This window comes from Cupressus sempervirens, chromosome 7, assembly GCF_028749045.1.
Source record: "Cupressus sempervirens isolate cs-2001-9-10 chromosome 7, ASM2874904v1, whole genome shotgun sequence".
Classification (NCBI taxonomy): domain Eukaryota; kingdom Viridiplantae; phylum Streptophyta; class Pinopsida; order Cupressales; family Cupressaceae; genus Cupressus; species Cupressus sempervirens.
The window spans coordinates 232,278,112-232,287,206 of NC_143124.1; positions in this window are offsets into that span (position 1 = coordinate 232,278,112).

Here is a 9,095-nt window from a genome sequence, read left to right on the forward strand (position 1 = left end):
TAACTAAATATTTCCTATTTAATTAAAAGAACTTGTTCTCTTTTAATTAAATAAAATCCTACATGAAAAAGGAAATAAAATAAATGAGAATTAAATAAATTCTTTTTTCCTTCCCTTATTTAATTTTCTACTCTTTTCTCATTGGTGGAATTTTGTCTCACATGGATCAAACTCTATTATCACATATTGGTTGTGAGAAGCCTCCTACGACCACCTTTTTCTTTATAAGTGCTCTCCTCATTTTTGACATCCATGATTATGCTATGATTATGCCATAGGTTTGGAGAGTGATTTTTGGAGGGTTTGAGCATTACAGATTTTTGTGGAGAACTTCTTTTTTCTTGTCTTATTCTTTCTTACATCCATGGCTTCCATCATCATGATCAATCCTTGCATTTTCAAATTATCTTGACCCATATTTGTTTTCATAGATTAATAATGAATTGTTATTTTATTTCATGATTAGATCTCCTTTCTTGCATTGCTTTGCATATTTTGATCCTTGAATCTCTTGTTTCATGGTGTGCTTGCATGGGCACAAACTAGGTCAAACTGAGGGCATCCATTACAAACCCTTGCACTCCATGAATAGAGAGCTATGAGCTACCATTTGAGACCTCATTCTTGAAAAATCTTGGATATAATGACTCCTAGAAGTGTGCTCACATTTTAGGCATACAATAATCAGATAGGAGTTGCAGAACAAGATTAACATAAAACAATGTTCACAACTCCTTGGGGTACCTTTACCTACAAAAGAATGCCATTTGGCTTGATAAATGTTGGTGTGACTTTCCAACACATGATGAGTTCAACTTTTGGCCATCTTCTAGGTAAAAGTATCATAGTGTATCTTGATGATATGACTATATTTTCTAGGAGATGAAAAAAGTATCTAAAAGATTTGAGAAAGGTACTCAAGAAGTTTAGAGAACATGAGATTTCATTAAATTTGAGGAAGTCAATCTTTGCTTTGACACTAGGAAGGTTGTTAGGACACATAGTTTCAAAGGAAGGGATTAAAATTGACCCAGAAAGAGTGAAACCAATTCAGTAGTTATGTCTCCTGGTTAATCATAATGGTGTTAGATCTTTCTTTGGATAGATTAACTTTTGTGAATCAGTTTCTGGATTAGATTGTGTGACAATTTTTACCATCAACATTTCGAATCACACTACGTGATCCATCACAATTTTTTTTGACATCTCTTGCTCTCTCATCCTGATGATGGATCACGTAGTGTGATTCGAAACGTTGATGGTAAAAATTGTCACACAATCTAATCCAGAAACTGATTCACAAAACTATGATGGATTGTGGAAATTTGATCACATTAATAGATTAACTTTCTTAGAAAGTTTGTTCTTGACTTTGCTGAAACCAAAAAACCTATGGAAAAACTTTTAAGAGATAAATAGAATTTCAAATACAATGAATTGATGGTCAAAGCATTTGAAGAGGTAAAAGAAGCTATTGCAAAGGCACCTACTCTTTTTAATCCCAATTTTAAGAAAGATTTTATAATGTATTACTATGGATCAGATTATACTATGTCTAGTATCCTACTTTAAAGAAATGAAACATGATAAGAAGTACCTATTTATTTTATGAGTATTCCTCTGAAGAAACATGAGTTGTGTTATTCTCTAGCTGAGAAAGAAGCCTTTGCTATTGTGAAAGTTGTAAAGCAATTTTAATACTACATCCTTCATTTACATCCTATAGTTTATTGACCATCTGTAACAATCAAGAGCATTCTCATGTAGCTAGATGTGGCATTAAACAATTAGGCCACTTGGGTAGAAAATGTGCAAGAATTTGATGTAGATATCAAGGTGTCTAAGCTGGTTCATTGTCAAGGTCTTTGTAGGCTTATGTCAGAAAATAATGAGGAAGACACATACCCAAATTGCTTGTTGATCAGTTTAAAAGATGAATGGTTTCCAAATATAACATATTTTCTCATGTATGGAGAATGTGTAGATCATCTGAAGAGGAAAGATCGAAGAACTCTTTAGCTCAAGGCCATAATATTTTTTTATCATTGACAATATCCTGTATAAAAAGTTCTTAGATGTTATGTTCCTAAGATGTGTCAATACTGACCAAAAGGAAAAATTGCTCAAGAACTTTCACCACAAGGCTTGTGGAGGACATTTTTCATCCATAGTAATGACTTTTAAAATTCTAAGCAGTGGCTAAGTTTGGCAAGGTATGTTCAAATCTTCTTATAAATGGGTAGGTAATTGTGAAAATTGTAAGTTGTTTATTGGTAAACCACAACTAGCTACTCTTTCTCTAAAGCTAGTTATTATAGAAGAACCCTTTCAGAAGTGGGGATTGGACTTTATAGGTCGAATCAACCCAAACTCTAGTATTGGTCATACTCATATTCTCACTACCACAGACTACTTCACCAAATGAGTCAAAGCGATTCCTATGAAAACCATAACATTACAAGTAGTATGTAAATTCTTAACAGAAAATATTTTGAAATTCTTTAGAGTACCAAATAAGATAGTAACTGATAATGCACAAAATTTCTCATCTCAATAAATTCAATTATACTAGTATGACCATGGTTTCTCATTATCGCATGCCTCTAACTACTTTCCTCAAGGTAATGGATAGGTAGAATCCACAAATAAGAATATAATTAATATCATGAAGAAATTAGTGAATGAAAAAGGAAGAGACTAGCATAAAAATCTATTTGAAGCACTTTGGGAAGATATAACCTCTCCCAAATGTGCTATTGGCATGACTCCTTTTGATTTGCTATACAAGGTTGAAGTATAGTTATCCTTGCCCCTAGAGCTGGCTACTTTAAACCTACAAAAGGTAATTGAAGATGAGGTTTTTTCTAATCCTATTGACCAATAGATATTGTACCTTTAAAATTATTGAGGAGGAGAGAAGAGAATTAGTTGATCACATTACAAATCATCAGGAGAGGGTGAAGAAAATTTTGGATAGAAGATTAAGGCCTCAAAAGTTCATGAGAGGTGATCAAGTGTTGTTATGGAATAAAATAAAAGAGCCTAAGGGAGCACATGCCAAACTGGAAAGTTTGTGGAAAGGACTATTCATCATGTCAGAAGAATTGTGCTCCAATGCATTCAAGATGAAATATCTCAATGATGATTATTTTCCCCTATCTTATAATAGATAGGATCTCAATATTTTTAGTTTTTAATCATACTTGTTGCTTTCATTGTATATATCCACCTTTCCCTCACTTAGTTTCCTTTCTTGTTGTGTTGTTGTGTCTTTCCTATTTTCTATCTTTTAGTCTAGGTCTATTCAAGTTAGTCTATAGAACTAGAGATCTTAAGTTCTTATGATCCTCTTCAGGCTCATTCCCCAGCCAAAGCCAATTATTACCCTACTTTTTACATAGTATGTAGCATTATATGACAAGTTGCATTTGTTTTTGAAGTTGAAGTTGAAGTTGAACCTCTAAACAAACTTCAATTTCAAGTTCATGTCCACCCACTTTCTATCATTCACCAAGTGGTTTACCTATTGGCCCAAGTCAAGTCCTTTGAAGTTGAATTTGAAGCTAAGGTTGCTCCAAACATACTTTGAATTCAACCTCAACTTCGTATTTTCCTAACATTTTCTTATTTTCTCATAGGTAAAGTATTAAAAAGAATAAATTCTATTTCCAAGTTAGAAAATGGGTCACACCTAACAACAATCTTAAAGACATACAAATTAATAAGTATGCTAGCTAACGAAACTTGTCCCAAAGTACAATTAGTTTTATTGGAAAATGTGGAGTCAACTTTTTTGACATCATGAGATGTAAGTCCCCATGCAGATTTGATGCACATTAACTGCAATAACTTTGTAAGCCATGTCAAATACAAGTATCATGCCTTTTGTAAATGCTTGCACCCACACATATCTATCCTTAGATTTTCAAGAAATCATTCCTTAAATTACTCTTTTGGCTAGTAATTTCTCAGTTGTTCATTGTAGGTTTTTGACATTGACTAGTAAGCTATTCAGATAGAGGGTTAAGCTCTGTCAAGAACTTTAAGTGTGTTATACATCTCTCAATTTTTTCATGCCTAGTTTTGGTTTGAAGTGTTTTGGTTTATCTCTACAAATCTTCCTTTAATGCAAAAATTGACTCTATTTCACCCTAAAATGCCCAAATTAGAAAAGCCAGCCCTGTTAAGCTCCCTCCCAAAAATTTGTGACACCTTTTTGGTAAATAAAAATCTAGTTGATATAGTAGAGCAGGTGAAAAATGCTCAGTCTATTCCCATATACCAAAAAGTGGCTAGTAGTGGGTTGCTCAAAGTTGCCACCTTCCATCAGCCTTTGGATGTCTACAGCTAGTTGTTGAGTGTGATCAAATCATTATGACCCTAACACATGGTGGATTAGGAAAATATTTGAGGAAGTGTTAGTTAGGATAAATAGGGCTAGTGTCAATTTAGCTCTAAGAATTCCTCACAAATATCCTTATGAGCCCTAGACATTTGAGGAAGAAAAATGGCTATATGGAACAAGAAAGAAAGAACATGACTCTATGGTTGCTCAAACCTAGCTCTTGAAACCAGCTGAAGGAGGCTATAGAGTACCAAAACCATTAACTATATAGCATTTCATTAAATAAATTGCTGATATTGTGCTATTTTTTAATAGAATTAGGGGTAATGATCATGCTTTCCATTAGAAAAGTTGGATGTACTTCTTTATTCATAAGATTGTTTAGGGTGAAAAGTTCATTGATTGGGCCGATTTGATTGTTGACAATTTACATAAGGGTTTGGTAGCCATGAGTAGTTTTAGTTCATTCTTTTTGTCTTCTTTATAAACCTACATTTTAGCTACATCAAAGGAGTGGAAGGGTCTTTCACACTTGCCCTAGACTGATGAAATGACCATTTATCAATACTACAAGGATCTACAAGCAAGTGAACTTTACAAAGAGTTCACAAGGATAAATGATGTTTTCCTTGGAAGGTTAGTCTTTGAACTCCAAGGACATGAAAACCAAAGGTTGTCTAAAGATTCAATGCAAGCCATCAAAATTTATGGTCATTTCTACATTTAATTTCACAAGTTCACATACCTTAGGGCTGGTGGTTTTTCTGGTGAACCTCTCAGGTTACCATGTTACTATTTAGATAACATTATCCTATCTAAGATATGTAGACAACTTGTTTCTATAATAGAATCTCCTAAAATTCTAAAAGATCATCTTCCTTCATATTCCCAATAGAGATTGGCCATTACATATGCTCAAACCTCAAACAAGTTGTACTCATGAAAGTGGAATTGTCCCACTTATGCCTCAAATCATACTCTTCTAGAGAAGATTTTGATTGTACTAGCTTTGCCAGAGATAATCTTAAACATGCATCTTTACTTGTCCATGTTCCACATCTCAAATATTATTGGGCCAATTGTTTGGATGAATTTGAAGTTAGGAAAGGCTATGGTCGAGGCTAATAGTAAATCAAATCAATATGTTTGAGGTTGACCTCTACAATAATGGGATAAAAGAAGATGAAAGTGAAGAAGTAATCAACCCATTTTATGTCAGATCGATTGAATGCATGCCAATTCTTGAAATTGACTAGGCTAGAAGAGAGGAAGATTATTTATGTGTTTGTACTTCATAAGTCCTAAAAAGAACTAAAAATTGGATGAAATCTATGACTATTAAACTAGTTGTCCCTAGTGCCTTAGAAAATTACTCACAAGAAAAAATAAAAAGATACGCTCAAAGCCAAAGGTTTCCACTAACCATAGTATTGATGATCTTGTTGCATGTTTGCAAGATGTTGAAGTTGGAGTAACTCAAAAACCACTTTAAATTCATGTTCATGAAGAGGTGCCAAAGTCTAAGAGGGTAATCTAATTCAGTACAAGAAAGGAAACACCAAGAAAAGGACAAGATAGGGTGACAATTGATCTAGATCATGTATGGACAAAGATAATTCTAGAGTAACATCCCAATCCTACGATGGCACATAGTATGCCAGATCCTCAAAAATTGCTTGAGAAAATGGATACTCAATCAGGTACCCTTGTTTTAACCAATGTTTCTTCCACAACTAGAAAGGATCTTGTTACACCTAAATGGCTAGAGATTTCTATTGAAAAGAAGAGAAGTATTGTGCCCCTATCCATGCTCATTGATGACCTAGTTAGCAAATGCCTGGGAAAGTCTCTGAAAACCAAAAAGGCAAGGATTGAGTCCAAATTAAAACTTGATAAAAGTTCAAGGCATTGGTTAGTAAAGATTGCAAAAACCCTAAAAGTATCCTACAATGAGAATATCACTCCTTAGGATTATCAAGTGTCAAGAATTGACTTGGGAAAGGGAAGTTAGGTAGTAGATATGAAAATCTTTGAAGCCTCCCATAAAAAGATTGCAAACCAAGTTTGGAAGGATGCTTAGGATAAGCAAGACATGAAATAAGAAATGAGGAGGATGGAACAATACATCAATGCTATGTTAGACCCATAAACTAAGCCTTTGGGTGAGATGTCTACAATTGTGGATGTAATGTACTTAGAAAATCAGAAATTCCTTGATAGTTTGCAAAAATGTAAGGTTGCTACAAATGCATCTAAAAAATGGTTACACTATGTCCTAAGTGAAACAGTGAAACATATAAACCTATTAGATGAAGCTTCAAAGGAAACCATCACACAATTAGAAATGTAGAGTCTAATAATGTGGGCTAAGAAAAGGAAAGGAATCATTGGGTAAAAGAAGTACTCTAGATATAAGAGATTCAAGGGTTTGGGATGAAAACATTTCAAGATGAAAGCCTTTTGGCTGGCCTTGATGATAAGATTTTGTATGTGATCAAAGATTGTGTTGAATGGTGGAATGAGGCATTAGTTTAGGGAATTATAGAGACCAAGGAAATTTTGGATGGTCTTAAACTAGTGGATGAAATAATAGGGGGCACCTAAAATATTTTAGCAAGCATTGTGTTGGTAGAGAAAATGACTTCATAGCCCAAGTGGAAGAAATAGTAAGTGAAGTTTAGAAGAAGTTTCAAAAAATCCAGGAGAAAAAAATGTAATTAAGGGAAGGCTTTTCAAATGACACCCACACTGAAGCCATGCTGATCATAAACTAGAAACATTTAGAGATGCATGAGGAAAAGATAACGAAGCTAAAGAAGGAGAAAGGGGTCTAGAAGAAGAGGATCACCTACATTGGTCTACTTGATCAGTCAGTTATCTCTACATTCACCACTATTTACAAAACATGGAAAGCCACACAAATCATGGATGGTGTAGATGGTTCTTCCTAAGGTGACGCATGATCATTAGATAGTTTCTTTTTGTTTTCTCATATTTATTTACTTTATGCATTTCAGTTAAGATGGTTGTGTTAACTAAAAAACAATTTACTCCTTGCAGGGTAATTTTGGATAACTATATAGCCCTATGCCTTCAAATATGTAATAGTTGATATCTAATAGGGGTTCATCTCTTTGCAAGCTAAGATGGAAATATTTTTGTTTTAAAGTTCTGCACTTTAAATTTCAAGTACAATATATTTCCTAGATTAACCATAATTTAAGAAAAGTTTTATAATATTATGTACTGAAACTTTCCAAAGTAGATACTATTGTCTATTGTATGATAATATACATTTTTGAGGATTTATATTACATGTGAAAGTTAAGTTTATGTGCTATGAATTCCATAGTTTTTCCCTTTAAATCTTGAAGAATGTGGGAGGTGAATTTTATATCATTTTGTACCATATTCTTATTTTAACATTCAAATCATGCGGATGATATTGGATTTTAAAATCAAGTTGTTTTTCAATATTCAAATTTATCTTGTATTCATGAGATAGTCTAAAGCTTTTCAACATTTTTAGTACAATACTCTTTCGGAAGATTTTCCCTCAATAGAGGACCCAATAGTTATCTTTGCATGAAAAGGTAAGTTGTACCTTATGTAACACAAAAAAAATCTAACATACAGAATTGTGCTTTTGCAATTAGGAATTCAATTTGTTAGCTTACAAGAATTTTTCCTACTCAAATTGTTAAAAATATTTGAGAAAAACTATTTACTAATAATTTGAATTTGAGAAGGAAAGGGAAGAGCTAAAGGTGATGTGGAGAATATTATTTGAAGTAGTTGCAAAATATTTGAATGACCATTTGACACCATTTCATTAGGATTTGTAAGGTACTTATTGTGTGCAAAGTTACGCAGTTTCAAATTTCGTAAACCCTAGATTTATGTGATGGTGTCTAGCTCTTCAAAAGAAAAAGGTGTAGAGAGAAAAGAGCTTTTAAATGTTTAGTTCATTAAAAATGAGATAAAACAACCTATTTTCAAGGCTATCCTAGACATAATATATAAACAGGATTCCTTTGGTGTGTTATCTATGATAACACTGCAATTTTTAATGATTCAACATGTTAGAAATTGCTATACTTATAATATTGGAAGTGTAGGTGACATGGAAATTAGAGAAGAGTATGGAAGACTATGTGAAAATGGAGCTTTGAAGGAACAATACAACATTGTCAAGAATAAAGTGTCATCTCATGCCCTAGATTTCCTAAATGTTTTCAAAGTTGAGTGGATTAGGATTTTCTTAAGCAAAATTCATGATAGTTTATTATGGCTAGAGGATGGGCAAGTTAAAATTAAAAAGAAAATTATTCATAGGGTAATAGGGTATCCAACCCTAGATCAACCAAATACTATGAGAAGTGTGTCAAAGGAAGTAATTGAAAAGAACATAGGGGCTATAATGGAACAAAAGGAGAATGACAACTGATACAATCATAGATCCCCTAATATATTTTGTAGTGAGCTTAATAGCGATAAGTTTTATCATTCAAGTAGATTAAATAGTGTACCTTACATTGCAATGGACATGGCCTATAAAATTGTGAAGAAAGATCTTAATTATGATCTTGTCAAGTTGCAGTTTCAATAATTGATTGAAAATCTAGGAGCAATAAGGAAAATAAAGAGTGATTAGTTCAAATTTAGATCCACTTTGGTATGTATTTTCTTCTATGTCTAGAATGCATTTCCTACATTAGGTAAGATTGCATGGAAGACAAATAGATCAATT